Source organism: Ceratotherium simum, chromosome 11, assembly GCF_057802395.1.
Source record: "Ceratotherium simum simum isolate JZ-2026a chromosome 11, ASM5780239v1, whole genome shotgun sequence".
Lineage (NCBI taxonomy): Eukaryota > Metazoa > Chordata > Mammalia > Perissodactyla > Rhinocerotidae > Ceratotherium > Ceratotherium simum.
The window spans coordinates 46,681,986-46,700,758 of NC_141910.1; the positions used below are offsets into that span (position 1 = coordinate 46,681,986).

The 18,773-nt window shown below is 38.9% G+C and overlaps 1 long non-coding RNA gene across 1 annotated transcript in view; it reads left to right on the top strand.

Moving 5' to 3' along the window:
• The first annotated feature begins 919 nt into the window (after positions 1-919).
• The window catches only part of LOC147915994 (uncharacterized), a 160,351-nt gene continuing 142,497 nt past the window's right edge, over positions 920-18,773 (top strand). The window contains exon 1 of the long non-coding RNA XR_015553579.1: positions 920-1,049. This is a non-coding gene — a long non-coding RNA (uncharacterized LOC147915994). The remainder of the gene's footprint in view (positions 1,050-18,773) is intronic.

Here is an 18,773-nt window from a genome sequence, read left to right on the forward strand (position 1 = left end):
ATTCTTTTGCCTCCTCATTTTGCCTCTTGCCCTGTGCTTGTGTCTACGTATTAGGTAGGTCAGCTACGTCTCCTGCTCTTGGATAGGTGACCTTATGTAAGTGATGCCTTAGGAGGCTTCCAGTGTGCTTCCCTCAGTTCTCAATGTTCCAGGGGTGGCCCCTATGTGGGCTATGTGTGTCCTTCTATTGTGGCCTGTTAGCTCTCCCTATAGGCGCCCAGGGAGGCTGAGTTATGCTCCTGGCCAGCTGTTGTAATGCTCAGCTGCTTGTAGTTGTTGTGGGCCCTTCAGTCTCTTTATCAGGTGTGGGGAGCCCCAGCACAGTTGGCTGTAAGTTCTAATACCACATTTGTGTTGCAGTATTTCTTTTAACTGAGTAGGCCCCCAGTGTGGCAGGTTGTTAGGCTCAGGGCCTTACAATTGCTGTAAGCCTCTAGCCTATTAGGTCTCTTGTCAGCTCTCTGAGGATTGCAGCTGGGTGGGGCTGGCCTCAGGCACAGGAGCACCCAACTGTTTCAGGCTTTGGAAGGTGAGGCAAACCTCCTATGCGGGTCTTTGAGAAGCACAAGTCTTCTGCAGCTGACAAGCCCTGTTGCCCACAGGTCCACACACACAGTCAACACAGTCCTGCCCCGTGTGAGCGCCCCGACCTCCCCAAGCGGACCCAGTCTCTCCACGGCGGGGGCCCCACACACTCCGCCACCACCCCACACTCTCCACCCGCTCCTTGTGCACACCCTGTCCCGCTCAAGTCAGCTCAGTTGCCAGGCTGCAGAGAATCCAGTCACCAATCTATGCAGGCCCACACGTTGCCTGAGGGCTTGTTGTTGGGTGGGGCCAGTCTCTAGGGTGGGCTGCCTGCCCTGGCTGAGCTGGATTAAATCGGTGCTCTAGCGGGTGGAGCAGACCCTGGGCTAGCAGGTCTCAGGGAAAACTCCAATGGCGTCTGTGTCAGCACGCTCACACCAGGCCACAACAATGGCCGCCGCCAATGACCCAGTCCCTGGAGAGGTCTCACCCCTCACCGAGATGCACTCAAGGCCTATTAGGTGAGTCTCTTGTCACCAAAGCACTGTGCACCTTTCTTTCTGGTGATTTTAGGATGCTTTCTGAAACGGGTGAGTTTGCGTGCGGGCCCTTTAAGAGCCGGTTTTAGTTTCTTTGTGAACCGGGTTTTCTGGGGGTACTCCCCAATGCTTTAGTAGCAGGCAAAGTCAGATATTATGCCGCTGGTCTCGATTGTGCTGGGTCCACAAAATGCCCACAGCGGGGGCGCTCCCCGGCTCAGGGCCCCGCGCCTCCAGGGAGGCTGTGTACCTGTGAGCTGCTCCCGGCGGCCGTGAAGCTGGCGGCTTGTGAAGGCGGCGTTTTTCCTCTCCAGAAGGGAGTCTCTGCCTCTTCTACCCCAGTTAGGATTGTCCGTTGTTGCAGGAGTTCCTCTTATCCAGTTTTCAGTTCTGTCTCAGGGGTAATTTTTCCACGAGTAGTTGTCAATTGGCTGTGTCCACGGGAGGAGGTGAGTTCAGAGTCTGCCTACGCCGCCATCTTGACTCCGCCCTCCTCCTATGATTCTATATTCTATTTCAGCATCATATATGAATATATGATTTTAACAAAACTATTCTTGTTTGAGCTAAACTAAACTATATTCTTGGTTGTGCTAATTCCTTAGAAACCTTAAAATAAGGGAAAACACTGACTAAGCAAGCCATAGGCAGATGTTTACCCAAGTGCACACACATACACATTCATATTTATATACATATTCTTAATTTTATTAGAAATGTCATAATACATTTTTCAACATGTTTTTTGAAAATGGTTAAATTCTAATCAAATCAGAAGTTTAAAATATGCCTTTTGAAGAAAGACAAAGAGAAAATCTTTCATGATAAATATTTTTCCTCTCTCAATGATGACTGAGAGAATTTTCTGTTGGTCATAAAATCAGTGTCGAAAGCAGAGGCTTGCTGTATGTGTATGACCTAGATAGTTATATTATCTGAGTAGAAGAGTATCTTGTGAGTAGCCTAACTCAATATTGTGACAATCATTTAGCAATTTTACTCATTCAAAGTTTTACTTAGTAATAGATGGAAAAATACAGGACAGTGATCAGCTGCTCAATATTGACTAATGTTTTAACAAATGTTACATAATTTTTGCTGGTCCTGATTATAAATAAAATCATGCATTGATCTTAGAAGTAAATTCCTTAAAAGCAGTAAATTTTTTAAGTTTTTGTTATTTTAAAAAGATCAAAAATAATATGAATATAACTTTTATCCTTCTTCTCCTCACTTCAGGCAAATATATGCAGATAACATCATATTCCCATTATTTCCCCTTAAAAATGAATTTAAACTTTACTCTATAATTCTCTCTATTCTCATATCAGGAAAATGCTTGGGTTTGTGATGTTCACTTTTCTGTCACCAAATATTTATTGAACGTTTAACATATGCCATGCACTGTACAAGGCACTGAATTTCATATATGTATTTGATTTCATACATATGCTTTCACACACATACTTTCCTTAGAAACAAAAGGGAAAAAATACCACGAACAAAAATGTATGAAATCCTCTAATAAAAATTAGACAATTCCAAAATTCTAAAAGACTGATTTTGAGTCCTATATTTTGTTTGGTGTTTTTGCTTTCTAATCATTGGCTATTTCACTGCATAAAAGGACTGTTGGTCAGTTCAAAGGAGGTGAATGATGGTTATGATGACCATTTTAAAGATGAATCTAGAATCCCTAAATAGTATAGTCCAGAATAATAGGATTTCTCTCTCTGCTGTAGTGACATTTTACAAACTTCTGTGAGGGCCTGGAAAAGGCTCTGATCAAGTGATCTGTCCATATCACCATTTTGCTCTTGCCTACTTATTACATACAATATGATGGACCTCTCTACCGACTGAGTAAATTTGAGGATCATGTGTGTGCAGGAGTGAATTAATGCTTATATTTTCTCAGTCCATTTCAAATTAATGTGGTGTGGAGTGGTCAGGAGATATTTCACTGTCTCTCTGATGGTCTTCCTCCTGTTCAATGAGTTCTGTTCAATGATCCCTGTAAGAGACATCCTTCATTCCTGGCTGGCAAAAATTGAATTCTGAACAGCATTGTTTTTAGTGTATGGAATTCAACAGATGGTGCCAAATGGCCAATATTTTAAACAACTTCCTAAGGGTACATGTCCAGCTGAGCCTCCCCATCAGCCTCATTCTCACTGACTTTTGCATTTTAACACTATCATGTGAGTGATACATGTTAGTGTTATCTAACATGTTTAGTGTTATCTAAACATGAGTACTCATGTTTCCCTAGAAGGTGTAATTGTGCATATTAGCAAATATGAAGCTTAAGTATGAGTTTCATACTGTCTGCTCTTCTGCTTGTGTTATCTTCAGTGTCTTATTTTTAAATGATTGTGTTCCATTTGAAATTCCAAATGGTGACTGTTTATCTTTTTGCAATTCAGTTCACCAAAGACAAAATTACAGTAGTGACTTTTTCTTAGCTATCAATAGATCTTTGACAGACACCCTCATCTTTATTGTCAGGATGAAACATTCTGCTCTGGAACAGAGGAAACAACATTCTTCACACAGAGTTTATGAGTCTCTGAAGTCTGTATTGGTACTCAGCACACCTTCACACCTTCATGAGAAGAAAAAGTAGATTTATATTAGACACTGTACTGAAAAATGTCTACTTCAAATGCACTCAAAGGACTTTCCACTTGTTTTATTGCAATTCCAGAGTACCTTCATGTCACTGAAATAACCTGAGCTAAGCAAAGTAGACACTTCTCTAAATTTGTGGGACGCTACCTTGAAAAAGATGATGAGAAAATAAATAGGCTACATTCTGCTGTTGTTATTCATTTCAGAGTCAGAGCTCTATAGTAGTAAGTTACTACTAAGTAGGTGTAAATATCCAAGCAGCAATAAAAGATGAGTACCTACTATATATCTGTAACCTGTAATTTCACACTTACAATTCAAGCACAAGGTCAATAGAGCCAAATACATAAATATTCACATTTTCTATATAAAATATATATACAAATTTTAGTAAACAAACTTTTGGTGCCATATTCAATGAAATAAAGTCTTACCCTAAGTTTAAAATAATGGTAAAGCTGGAAGTTACTTCCAACAAAAAATGTGGATTTGAAAACTTATAGAAGATATTGACTTTATATTAAAATTAAGATGAATAATCAAAAGTAGTTGAATATTTTCACATGGATCACCTATTGCCATACTTGAGTTCTGAGTCTCTTCCTCTTTCTTCTGTTGGTTATTCTGCTCTGAAAAGAAGATAGCTGTAGCAGCCTTCACTTATGTATACGTCCATATTTCTTACTAAACTACTTGCTTGCATGAGAATAAATGCTCTAAAATAAAACAGGCACAGTCTTAAGCACATATGACCAAACATATACGTATACACATCTAGTCTATAGCACATACACCAGGCACCATCCTTTTAAAAAATATATTCAATTTTATTTGCTCATTACTACAGACATGGCTCACTGCAACAGATGGGAGGATATAGTGGAAATGACTTAAGGTTGCTGGCTGTAGATCTGAGTGTTGAAGGTTTGATGATCTGAATATTTTCTGTTTGGTAAATGAAAAGGGAGCTTTATATTGTGATTTAGTACTAGTTGAATCATTCCACCTTATCTTTGCCTCAAAAGTTTCTTTTGTTTAAAGGAAATAAAATAATAACTGTATCTGGCTGGGGATGTCTGGTGAACTCTTTTCAATTCGTCTCTTGGAAGAGAGAAAAAAATAACAGGCGAGGACTGGGTCCAATTGTGAAGTAGGGAAAGGTTGTTCTTGATGTCCTTCTCTATCTTTTCCTAGAGCAACCTCCTGATCTTTTCCTGGCTTCTTCTCGTGTCAATATGCTGGATCAAGGAAAACATTCAGTAAAAGGAACCAGAAATGATACCAGGATAGAGAAAGCAGGGCATAATTGGCCATTTAAGTGTTCAGGAAGTAAGGCTGAGGCGGTAGAGAAATCAGAAAATTATCAGAAACTCATTCCAAGTAATAATAATAGCAAATGCTTCCATATAGCTTATTACTTGCCAGGCAGAATTCCAACTGCTTCACATATATTAATTCATTTAATACTCAGGACTACCCCATGATAAGGCTATTATTTTCATCCCCATTTTATAAGTGAGGGAACTAGCAGAGTAGAAACAATCCATGCAAAGAATAAATGGGAGAATTAGGATTTGAACCCAAACAGGCTGGCATTAGAGCCCTTGGACTTACCCACTACATGAGGGGGCCTGGTCAATATCAGCATAAACATTAATATAGAGGAGAACATGATCAGACAAATAATCAGCAATAAGGAGGCTCAAAGAGAAAAAGAAATCTGTAGAATTGAGGCCATAAGTAGAAGGAAAACATATAACTGTGCAAGCACAGTGCCTGCTATAAAGTAAACACTAACTATCTGTATCAATAGTGAAAGAAAAATGTAATCATCCAGGCAGGATCTTGGAATGAGGTCACAGCTTTCTCTGCCATCGCTAACAAGGGGATTGTCATCCCAGGAGAACCAATCCTAAGCAGCAGATCCTCAGAGAATCACACAGCTGCGTGTCTGGAAACCAGGGTGTAGGACAGGACAGAGGCTACTACCAGTAGTCCTTTGCATTTACATCCATTAATATTCCTCTGATATGCTAGAACGCCCAACCCTCTAGATATTTCTCTGGAGTCTGTAGATGCCCAATACTTTGCTATTACCCCTTGCTTGTCCAAAACTCAGTCAACGAGTATCTGCTGCTCTACTGCCATGTGCCAGGCCCTGCTGGGAGTGATGACCATAGCTCTTGAACAAGACAGACAGAATCCTGCTCTTGCACTATCTTTTATTGGAGAGATACAGACAGTAGGAAAAACGAAAGGGGGGGGGAAGGAAGGAAGGAAGGAAGGAAGAGAGTAAACTTTTCAAATACTGGTCAAGTTCTGTGAATGAGATAAGTTCAGGTGATAGAGAGTAATGGAGAGTTGGGAGACTGACTTAGGCAGGGTGGTTTCAGAAGGCCTTTCTGAAGAGGTGAAACTGAACTTCAGTCTTGATTTTCAGAGACAGCCATCTAAAGATCTTGAAGAACAGGTTTCCAAAAGGAAGAAACAACATATGCAAAGGCCCATTACATTGAGTAATATTTTCAGGCTTCCTAGCATATTTTGAAGACTCTTGCTCTGATGGGAAATTTCAGGCTACTAAGTTCGGCCTTCTTAAAAAGTAACCCAGAAAACTGGCTTGCCTAGCCTCACTTGCATCCACAAGTGACCAAGGCTGCACCAACCAGACCCCAGGCATACGCACGGGAGGCTCTGGTTCAGAAGTGCTCAAGATAAGGAAACAGGCTCTGCCTGGAGTCTTCATTTTGCAGCAAGGTTTGCGCCTGAGCTGCCCAGTTTGGGGGACAGTGCTTGTTGCCAGGTGGAGTTTTTGCTGTAAGTGTTATCAGTGCTGGCCGCAGTAGCAGCTAGAGTACGGTCCAGTTTCTAGCAGCAATGTAAATGGCTACATCAGTTGTGATTTTCTCATTATGTCAATTCTCTGGCACCGTTTTAGTGTTATTTTTCAAAGCTTAGATTTAATCCTACATCTGCAGTCCTTCTAAAAATCTGTGAGCCCAGTATCATTTTCTGTTTAATTAACCAGAGCCAGATTCCACTGCTTATGATTAAAAACTCTCAATGGTAAAGGTTGGACTTGGTTCAAGAACAAAATAAATGCCAGTGTGGCCTCTGATTTCTCTCTAGCCAGATCCCACCTAGTCCCATCTTTTCCTATAAGTATTCGTGATCTGACTTTACCTTTCCATCTTTCCTTTCCATAATTCCTGCAAGACTTTTATTTTCTAAGTGTAACTCAGATCATGGTAAAGAAACGAAATGTAAACAAACCTCCTACAAAATATCTTTTAGGTAGTATTTACATTTCCCCACATCGGCTCTGTTAATGCAGCTAATCTCAAAACCTGCACTTCCTTCTGTACTGGTCTCTCTCAACCTCATCTTGCCTTAAGTTGTACCTTTTATCAATATTTCTAGACAGAAAAGAGATTCATGAATGTTCCTTTCTCTTCCATATACCATAAGTGACCCAGGTCTCTTTTTCTGGAGTGGAGGATACAGAGCAGCACTCAGCTGGTGGCCCCTTATACGCCTGCTTACAACTTCCTTTCTGAAGGTCCTGCCTTCTTAGTATAAGAACCAGTGGAGGGCCGGCCCCGTGGCTTGGTGGTTAGGTGCGCGCGCTCCGCTGCTGGCGGCCAGGGTTCGGATCCCGGGCGCGCACCAACGCACCGCTTGTCCGACCATGCTGAGGCCGCAGCCCACATACAGCAACTAGAAGGATGTGCAGCTATGACATGCAACTATCTACTGGGTCTTTGGGGGAAAAAAAAAAAAAAAAGAACCACTGGAAACATGGTATTCTTAGGCAAAACGGTCAGAGAATACTCTTAACTCCCAACATGTGGAGAAATATACAGATGTGACCTATTAGCCAGAATGGTTGTTGCTATAAGTTCCACCCCTTAAGGAGAAGTAAAGGTTTCACACGTCTGAGCTTCTGAACAGACAGAGTGATCTAAAAAACTCTTCATCCCACAAACATCGTGAAATCCAGAAATGCTTTGTTTTGTTGTTACCAAAAAAAGGTAATAAAAATTTATTATATCCATTTACTTGACTACTTGTCATTGAAGTCTCTTAGAGGAAAATGACAACTATTTTTAGAAATACATATACAGAATTAACTTTGCTGAAGATTTTCTTGGAATGCAACTCGAACTGAAGTTCATGTTGCTTATCTAGCAAAGCCATAGACTCAAATGTTTAAAAATAGTTTGATAGACACCAAGTTTTTGAACTGTGTCAGGGACAGAATTTAGACAGTGATAGTCATTGGTTTTTACAGAATGCTTAAACCAGTTATTTTCAAATTTTGGGGTAGTTATCCACCATAAGACCCATTTGATTTCACAACTCAGAACAGGCAAAACTTTGAACACTGTACACATACATAACGTAGACATATTTATAAAAATGAAACAAAGGCCTCACAAGTGCATTCTTGTTCTCAAAAAGTAGAACTACCTTGTTATATTCTATTGTTTTCATTTAGAAAAAAATGGTCATTATCTAATTAATTCAAAACCCAGTAGTGAGGTCATGCCTGCGATCTAAAAAGCACTACTTTACACTCTGGTTGTTGTACAGGACAGGTTAGACCTATTTTCAGACGGGCCAAGGAACCGTATCTGCAGATCATGATATCAATGGAAAGGAAAATGTTTTCTAAGTTCTAAACAATACATTTGCAAACAACTTTCACAACTTAGTTTATGCATAAACTGTGGTCTGACCATATTTTCTTTAAAATGCCCGTTTTTTGACTGATGTCTAACTATCGTTCTCCATCTTTCTGCATCACTCACAGTTGGAGAGTAACTCAACAGGAGCTTTAACTTCTCTATTCAGTGTCACACTAAGCTTAAACAGTTGTGTATGTCTCAGTTCATAACCTTTTTTTTTCTGGGGCGTAAAAACCAGAGAGAAAGTTAAACCTAACATCTGTGGATACACTGCAGGAAATTAAAAAAACACTAAAGGAAGATGTTTTTAGAAATCCACTTACTTCTATAGGGTAACAATTTATTTTCAAATAAGAATTTGAATCACATTTAATGACATTTTTGCACTATTTTATATCTACTTTTAGCAGCAAAGGAGTTAACAAAACATTTATTCTTATCTATACAATATTCTTTCAATAAACTTTGTGAAATGCTCATTAAAAGTCTCACATGTTTAGAAACAACAGTGAATTAATAAGAATGCAATTAAGTACTTACTGCTTTTGTCATTTAAAGTAAGTTAACCAGATGGCATGAAATCCTCCAAAAGAGTTTTTAAACAAGCATTTGAGATTTAATTAATATGCACCAGTTAACTCATTAAATATATAGCAACTAGCTCATTAAACTTAAAGTAAATACTTATTTGAGATGAATTGTAAATTTCTTTTTACATTATCTTCATTTTGCTTGACTGGTTATGTGGTAAATGGTGATTTTGAATGCTAAAACATTTTAAAGCACAAATGTTTTGTACTTCTCATATTTTTTCCTCCAATGCCGGAATGGGACCGAACATTATTTTCACAGAAAATGCGGAATTCAGTGACTACATAATAATAGTAGCAACAACTAAAATAATTTTAACTTTCTATTTAAACTTAAATATTAGATTAAATGCACTTATTAATAAAAGAAGCAAATAGCAATCTTTTCTCCATCTGCTATTAGTACCATAACATGAATCACACAATAATACTCTCAGTTAATTTTAAATAATTATTGAACATCCTTACTTTATGCCTCTGTGCTTAAAGCAAAATTGAGCTATGTACATTTGACCAAAGAATGATTATGCTTTATCTGATGAGGTCATCATCCTTGTCACTTGATTAAAATGAACATGGAGGGGAGACAGAGTGGGAGAATACAGACCTAACCGAATATCACTCAGAGTAATAAGAACAATTAACATGAAGCAGATCTTACAGCCAGTGCAATTGACATCCATGAAGATAGCCTGCCTGTTTCTACAACCCTTAAGGTCTTAGTGGGTTTTTTTTTGTTTTAATGAGCTCAAGCTGTAAATTTTATGTATGCTATTGAAGAGAAGTTGTTATCAGATTAAAATAGGTTGTTATAAATATATTTTATGTAAGATTCATGGTAATCACAAAGGGAAAACCTATAGTAATTCCACAAAAGATAATGATAAAGGAATCAAAGCATGCCTCAACAAAAAGTCATTAAGTCACAAAAGAGGATAGCAAGATAAGAAGAAAGAAACAAAATACCGGGGCCGTCTGGTGGCGTGATGGTTAAGTTTGTGTGCTCTACTTCAGCTGCCGGGGATTCACGCGTTTGGATCCTGGGCACAGACCTACGCACTGCTCATCAAGCCAAGCTGTGTCAGTGTCCTATATACAAAATAGAGGAGGACTGGCATGGATGTTAGCTCAGGGACCATCTTCCTCAAGCTGAAAAGAGGAAGACTGGCAACAGTTATTAGCTGAGGGGCAATCTTCCTCACCAAAAAAAGAAAAAAAAAAAAGAAAGAAAGAAACAAAATATCGACCAAACAATCAGAAAACAATTAACAAAATGACAATAGTAAGTTCTTACCTATCAATAATTACATTATTTATTTATTTTTTAAATTTTTTGTTTATTGCAGCAACATTGGTTTATAACATTGTATAAATTTCAGGTGTACATCATTATACTTCTATTTCTGCATAGATTACATCATGTCCACCACCCAAATACTAACTACAACCCATCACCACACACATGTGCCCAATTATCCCTTTGGCACTCCTCCCTCCCCGCTTCCCCTCTGGTAACCACCAATCCAATCTCTGTCTCTATGTGTGTGTTTGCTGTTGTTATTATTTACTAATTAATGAAGGAAATCATATGGTATTTGACCTTCTCCCTCTGACTTATTTCACTTTGCATAATACCCTCAATGTCCACCCATGTTGTCACAAATGGCTGGATTTCATCGTTTCTTATGGCTGAGTAGTATTCCATTGTGTACATATACCACATCCTCTTTATCCATTCGTCCCGTGATGGGCACTTAGGTTGCTTCCAAGTCTTGGCTATTGTGAATAACGATGCAATGAACACAGGGGTGCATGTATCTTTATGCATTGGTGTTTTCAAGTTCTTTGGATAAATACCCAGCAGTGGAATAGCTGGATCATATGGTAGTTCTATCCTTAATTTTTTGAGGAATCTCCATACTGTTTTCTATAGTGGCTGCACTAGTTTGCTCTCCCACCAGCAGTGTATGAGAGTTCCCTTCTCTCCACATCCTCTCCCACACATGTTGTTTCCTGTCTTGTTAATTATAGCCATTCTGACGGGCGTGAGGTGATATCTCATTGTAGTTTTGATTTGCATTTCCCTGATAGTTAATGATTTTGAACATCTTTTCATGTGTCTGTTGGCCATCTGTATATCTTCTTTGGAGAAATGTCTGTTCAGGTCTTTTGCCCATTTTTTAATTGGGTTGTTAGTTTTTTTGTTGTTGAGATGCGTGAGTTCTTTATATATTTTGGAGATTAACCCCTTATCCGATGTATGGTGTGCAAATATCTTCTCCCAATTGTTAGGTTGTCTTTTCGTTTTGTTGATGGTTTCCTTTGCTGTGCAGAAGCCTTTTAGTTTGATGTAGTCCCATTTGTTTATTTTTTCTATTGTTTCTCTTGCCCGGTCAGATGTGGTGTTTGAAAAGATGTTGCTAAGACCGATGTCGAAGAGCGTACTTCCTATGTTTTCTTCTAGAATTTCATAGTTTCAGGTCTTACATTCAAGTCTTTAACCAATTTGGAGTTAATTTTTGTGGATGGTGTAAAGTAAGGGTCTAATTTCATTTTTTTGCATGTAGCTATCCAGTTTTCCCAACACCATTTGTTGAAGAGACTTTCTTTCCTCCATTGTATGTTCTTGGCTCCTTTGTCAAAGATTAGCTGTCCATAGATGTGTGGGTTTATTTCTGGGCTTTCGATGCTATTCCATTGATCTGTGTGTCTGTTTTTGTGCCAGTACCATGCTGTTTTGGTTACTATAGCTTTGTAGTATATTTTGAAATCAGGGAGTGTGATACCTTCAGCTTTCTTCTTTTTTCTCAGGATTCCTTTAGCTATGTGGGGTCTTTTGTTGTTCTGTATAAATTTTAGGATTCTTTGTTCTATTTCTGTGAAAAATGTTGTTGAACTTTGATAGGGATTGCATTGAATCTATAGATAGCTTTAGGAAGTATGGACATCTTAACTATGTTTATTCTTCCAATCCAAAAGCATGGAATATTTTTCCATTTCTTTGTGTCTTCTTCAATTTCTTTCAGCAATGTTATATAGTTTTCAGTGTACAGCTCTTTCACCTCTTTGGTTAAGTTTATTCCTAGGTATTTTATTCTTTTTGTTGCAATTGTAAATGGGATGGTATTCTTAATTTCTCTTTCTGCTACTTCGTTGTTAGTGTATAGAAATGCAACTGATTTTTGTATGTTGAATTTGTATCCTCCAACTTACCATATTCATTTATTACTTCTAAATGTTTTCTGGTGGATTCTTTAGGGTTTTCTATATATAAAATCATGTCATCTGCAAATAGTGAGAGTTTCTCTTCTTCCTTTCCAATTTGGATCCCTTTTATTTCTTTCTCTTGCCTGATTGCTCTGGCTAGGACTTCCAGTACTATGTTAAATAGGAGTGGTGACAGTGGGCATCCTTGTCTGGTTCCTGTTCTTAGAGGGATAGCTTTCAGTCTTTCACCATTGAGGATGATATTAGCTGTGGGTTTGCCATATATGGCCTTTATTATGTTGAGGTACTTTCCTTCTATACCCATTTTATTCAGAGTTTTTATCATAAATGGATGCTGTATCTTGTCAAATGCTTTCTCTGCATCTTTGAGATGATCATGTGATTTTTATTCTGCATTTTATTAATGTGGTGTATTACGTTGATTGATTTGTGAATGTAGAACCATCCCTGCATGCCTGGAATAAATCCCACTTGATGATGGTGTATAATCTTTTTAACATGTTGTTGTATGTGATTTGCTAGTATTATGTTGAGGATTTTTGCTCTTTTTTGTTCATCAGTGATATTGGCCTGTAATTTTCTTTTTTTGTGTTGTCCTTGTCTGGTTTTGGTATCAGGGTAATCTCGGCTTCGTAGAGTGAGTTAGGGAGCTTCCCCTGCTCCTCAATTTTTTGGAAGAGTTTGAGAAGGATAGGTATTAAGTCTTCTTTGAATGTTTGGTAGAATTCACCAGGGAAGCCGTCTCGTCCTGGACTTTTATTTTTGGGGAGGTTTGTGATTACTGTTTCGATCTCCTTACTGGTGATTGGTCTATTCAAATTCTCTACTTCTTCTTGATCCAGTTTTGGAAGGTTGTATGGTTCTAAGAATTTATCCATTTCTTCCAGATTGTCTAATTTATTGGCATATAGCTTTTCATAGTATTCTCTTACAATCTTTTGTATTTCTGAGGTGTCTGTTGTAATTTCTCCTCTTTCATTTCTGATTTTACTTATTTGTGCCTTCTCTCTTTTTTTCTTGGTGAGTCTAGCTAAAGGTTTCTCAAGTTTGTTTATCTTTTCAATGAACCAACTCTTGGTTTTATTAACTTTTTATGTTGTTTTTTTAGTTTCTATTTCGTTTATTTTTGCTCTGCTTTTTATTATTTCCCTTCTTCTACTGATGTTGGGCTTTGTTTCTCCTTCTTTTTCCAGTTATTTTAGGTGCATTGTTAGATTGTTTATTTGAGATTTTTCTTGTTTGTTGAGATAGGCCTGTACTGCTATAAACATCCCTCTTAGAACCGCTTTTGCTGTATCCCATAAATTCTGGCATGTCGTATCTTCATTTTCATTTGTCTCCAGGTATTTTTTGATTTCTCCTTTGATTTCTTCATTGACCCCATCATTGTTCAGTAGCATTTTGTTTAATCTCCATGTATTTGTGGCTTTTCTGATTTTCTTCCTATAGTTGATTTCTAGTTTCATATTCTTGTGGTTAGAAAAGATGCTTGGTATTATTTCAACCTTCTTAAATTTAGGGAGACTTGTTTTGTGGCCTAATATGTGATCAGTCCTGGAGAATGTTCCATGTGCATTTAAAAAGAATGTGTATTCTTCGGTTTTTGGATGGAATGCTCTGTATATATCTACTAGGTCCATCTGTTCTCGTGTGTCATTTATGGCCAATGTTTCCTTATTGATCTTCTGTTTGGATGATCTATCCGTTGGTGTAAGTGGAGTGTTAAAGTCCCCTACTATTATTGTGTTACTGTCTATTTCCCTTTTTATGTCTATTAATAATTGCTTTATATATTCAGGTGCACCTACATTGGGTGCGTAGATATTTACAAGTGTTATATCCTCTTGTTGGATTGTTCCCTTGATCGTTATGTAATGCCCTTCTTTGTCTCTTTTTACAGTTTTTGTTTTAAAGTCTATTTTGTCTGATATGAGTATTGCTACCCCAGCTTTCTTTTCATTGCCATTTGTGTGAAGTATCTTTTTCCATCCCTTCACTTTCAGTTTGTAAGTGTCTTTAGGTCTGAAGTGTGTCTCTTGTATGCAGCATATATATGGGTCTTGTTGTTTTATCCAATCAGCCACCCTATGCCTTTTAATGGGAGCATTTAGTCCATTGATGTTTAAAGTAGCTATTGATAAGTATGTACTTACTGCTATTTTTTCACTTTTTTTTTCCTCAGTGTTTTAGTAGTCCTTCTCTGTTCCTTTGTCCTTCTATACAGAATTGGTGGTCTCTTTAGTTTGACCTCTGTCTGAAAGCTCTACTCTTTAACTACCCTCCTCCCTCCTTTTACGTTTTTGATATCATATCTAACCTCTTTGTGCATTTGTATCCATTACCCTCTTATCATGGAAATAGATAATTTTTCCTATTTGTGGTCTTCTCCTTTCCCCTTAAATCAGTCCCTTTAACATTTCTTGTAGCACTGGTTTCTTGGTGACAAACTCCTTTAATTTTTGCTTGTCTGGGAAGTTTTTGATCTCTCCTTCCATTTTGAATGATAACCTTGCTGGGTAGAGTATTCTTGGCTGTAAGTTTTTTCCTTTTAACACTTTAAATAGATTGTGCCACTCTCTTCTAGCCTGAAAGGTTTCTGCTGAGAAGCCAGCTGATAGCCTTACAGGGTTTCCTTTGTATGTAACTTGTCTTTGTCTTGTGGCTTTTAGGATTCTCTCTTTATCTTTAATTCTGGACATTTTGATTATGATGTGTCTTGGTGTGGGCCTCCTTGTGTTTATCTTGTTTGGTGCTCTCCAAACATGCTTCCAGTACCTGGATGTCTGTTTCCTTCCGTAGGTTAGGGAAGTTTTCATCTATTATTTCTTGAAATAGATTCTCTGCCCCTTTGTCTCGCTCTTCTCCTTCTGCTACACCTATAACACAGATGTTAGTGTGCTTGATGGTGTCCCAGAGGTCCCTTAGACTGTCCTCACTCTTTTTAATTCATTTTTCTTTTACCTGTTCAGCTTGGGTAATTTCTTCTGGTCTTTCGTCCAGCTCGCAGATCCATTCTTCTGTATCCTCTACTCTGCTTTTGAGTCCCTCTAGTGAATTTTTCATTTCCAGTATTGTAGTCTTCATTTCTGATTGGTTCTTTTTTATATCTTCCATTTCTTTGTTGACATTATCACTGAGTTCATCTGTTCTTCTCCCCAGATCAGTGAGCTTCCTTAACACTCTTTGTTTGAACTCTCTGTTGGGTAGGTTGCTCATTTCTGTTTCACTTAGTTCCTTTTCTAGGGTTTTGTCCTGTTCCCTTACTTGGAATGTATTCCTTTGCCTCCTCATTTCACCTCTTTCCCTGTGCTTGTGTCTACGTATTAGGTAGGTCAGCTATGTCTCCTATTCTTGGATAGGTGACCTTATATAAGTGATGCCTTAGGAGGCCTGCAGTGTGCTTCCCTCAGTTCTCAATGTTCCAGGGGTGTCCCCTATGTGGGCTACATGTGTCCTTCTGTTGTAGCGTGCTTGCTCTCCCTGAGGTGCCCAGGGAGGTTGAGTTATCCTCCTGGCCAGCTGTTGTAATGCTCAGCTGCTTGTAGTTGTTGTGGGCCCTTCAGTCTCTTTGTCAGGTGTGGGGAGCCCCAGCACAGTTGGCTGCAAGTTCTAATAGCACATTTGTGTTGTAGTGTTTCTTTTAAGTGAGTAGGCCCCCAGCGTGGTGGGTTGTTAAGCTCAGGGGCTTACAATAGCTATAAGCCTCCAGCCTTTAGGTCTCTTGTCAGCTCTCTGAGGATTGCAGCTGGGTGAGGCTGGCCTCAGGCACAGGAGCACCCAATTGTTTCAGGCTTTGGAAGGTGGGGCAAACCCCCTATGTGGGTCTTTGAGAAGCACAAGTCTTTTGCAGCTGACAAGCCCTGCCACCCACAGGTCCACACACACGGTCAACACAGTCCTGCCCCATGTGTGCGCCCCGACCTCCTGAAGTGGACCCAGTCTCTCCAGGGCAGGAGCCCCACACACTCCACCACCACCCCACACTCTCCATCTGCTCCCTGTGCATGCCCTGCCCCACTGAAGTGGGCTGTTGCCAGGCTGCAGAGAATCCAGTCACCAATCTATGCAGGCCCACGAGTTGCCTGAGGGCTTGTTGTTGGGTGGGGCCAGTCTCTAGGGTGGGCTGCCTGCCCTGGCTGAGCTGGATTAAATTGGTGCTCTATTTGGTGGGGCAGACCTGGGCTAGCCGGCCCCAGGGAGAACTCCAATGGTGTCTGTGTCAGCACACCCACACCAGGCCCCAACAATGGCCGCCGCCAATGTCCCAGTCCCTGGAGAGGTCGCACCTCTCACTGTGATGCACTCAGAGCCTATCAGGTGAGTCTCTTTTCACCACAGCACTGTGCACCTTTCTTTCTGGTGATTTTAGGTTGCTTTCTGAAACGGGTGAAGTTGCCCATGGGCCCTTTGAGAGCCAGTTTTAATTTCTTTGTGAACCGGCTTTTCTGGGGGTGCTCCCTAATGTTTTAGTAACAGGCAAAGTCAGATATTATGCCACTCATCTCAATTGTGCTGGGTCCACAAAATGCCCACAGCGGGGGCGCTCCCCAGCTCAGGGCCCCGCTCCTCCAGGGAAGACTGCGCATGTTTGGGCTGCTCCCGGGTGGCTGTGAGGCTGTCAGCTGGTGAAGGTGGCGTTTTTTCTCTCCAGAAGGGAGTTTCTGCCTCTTCTACCTTGATTAGGATTGTCCTTTGTTGCAGGAGCTCCTGTTATCCAGTTTTCTGTTCTGTCTCAGGGGTAATTTTTCCACGAGTAGTTGTAAATTGCTTGTGTCTGTGGGAGGAGGTGAGTTCAGAGTCTGCTTACACCGCCATCTTGACTTCTCTCCTCAATAATTACTTTAAATGTAAATGAATTAAATTCTCCAGTCAAAAGATATACAATGGCTGCAAGGATAAAAAACAAGATCCAATGATATATTGCCTACAAGAAAGACTCACTTTAGCTTTAAAGATATACTTAGTCTGAGAGTGAAGTGACTAAAAAAGATATTCCAAGCAAATGATAACCAAAAGAAAGCTGGAGTAACTATACTTATATCAGACAAAATAGACTTTAAGCTAAAAATGGTCAAAAGAGACAAATAAGGTCATATAACATATAACATAAAAGGGTCAACACATCAAGAAGATATAACAATTGTAAATAATTATGCACTCATCACAGAGTACCTAAATATATAAAGCAAATATTAACAGAATTAAAAGAAGAAATAAACAGCAATACAATTATATTTGGGGATCTTAAAAATCCACTCTCAACAATGGATGGATCATCCAGACAGAAACTCCATAAGGAAACAGTGGATTTGAACACCATTATATACCAAATGGACCTAATATGCATATACATACAATGGAATATTATTCATCCATAAGAAGAAGGAAATCCTGCCATTTGCAACAATGTGTATGAAACTTGAGATCATTATGCTAAGAGAAATAAGTCAGAGAAAGACAAATACTGTATGATTTCACTTATATGTGGAATCTAAAAAATCTGAACCCATAGAAACAGAGAATTGATTGGTGGTTACCAACTTCCCTAAGATACAGACATTACAAGAGACACATGTATTAGCACTAAGTGCTCTTGATATCAAGAATGGTTTAGAAAATAATGTCATGGATACAGCCAGATGTTCTCCTGTTTATTATCCCATGACATGGATTTAATTTTGCTACTGTTAGCCTCTTAGTCAATCTTTATTTTATTAAGCATATTAATGTCCAAGATCTAAAGTGTAATTTTCCTTATCCTTGTTTTATTCAGAAACATCTCTATAAAATTCAAGTCTCCCACAGTCCTAAAAATGTTTTACTAGTATAATTGAGGTCACTGTCTATAACATTAAAACATTTTTAGAGATTAAGTCGAATCAGCAAGAATTCTCTAAGCATTATATCTAGTGTTCCGTGGTGTTCAAATAAGCCTAAATCGTAAATGCCTCTGTTTATTTCACAACAGTAACTATGAAAAGAGGTTAAGTTGGCATGATACAGCAGGAGATTTCTATAAGGCAGTAAATAATCAAGAATTAATTAGCATTACAATGTCATATAAAGGTACTATCTGAAATCCAGGGATAGTAAACACATTAAAGCAGCTACCTCACATGCTCGCTTTACAGGAGCCACGTTAAATGCAGGAAAACATGGTTGTGAGGTAGAGATAAAATCTCACCGGTGGCCTGTCTTCCTAGGAGACCAGTTGACTGAATCTTTGAATTATCACGGTGCCCATAATGCTCCATGTATTCATTCTACATGTTCTAGACTTAACCAAAATTATACTTAGCATGGTTCCATTATAATTTACTACTGAATTCTAAGACACAGGTACAACCAGAGAATAAGTAAGACATTAGAAAAATCTATTGCAATGAATATATACAAATAAAATCTGCATTGATAAGCAAATAATCAAAACATTGTTTCTCTCAATTTTGGCACTTAAATAAATCTTTAAATTGTCTGTGAAAATCTCATTCTTCTCAAAAGGAATAAAGTTTTACTTTATTTCTTAAACATTCTACATTAAACTATGAAACTCTAAAACTATTTTAAAA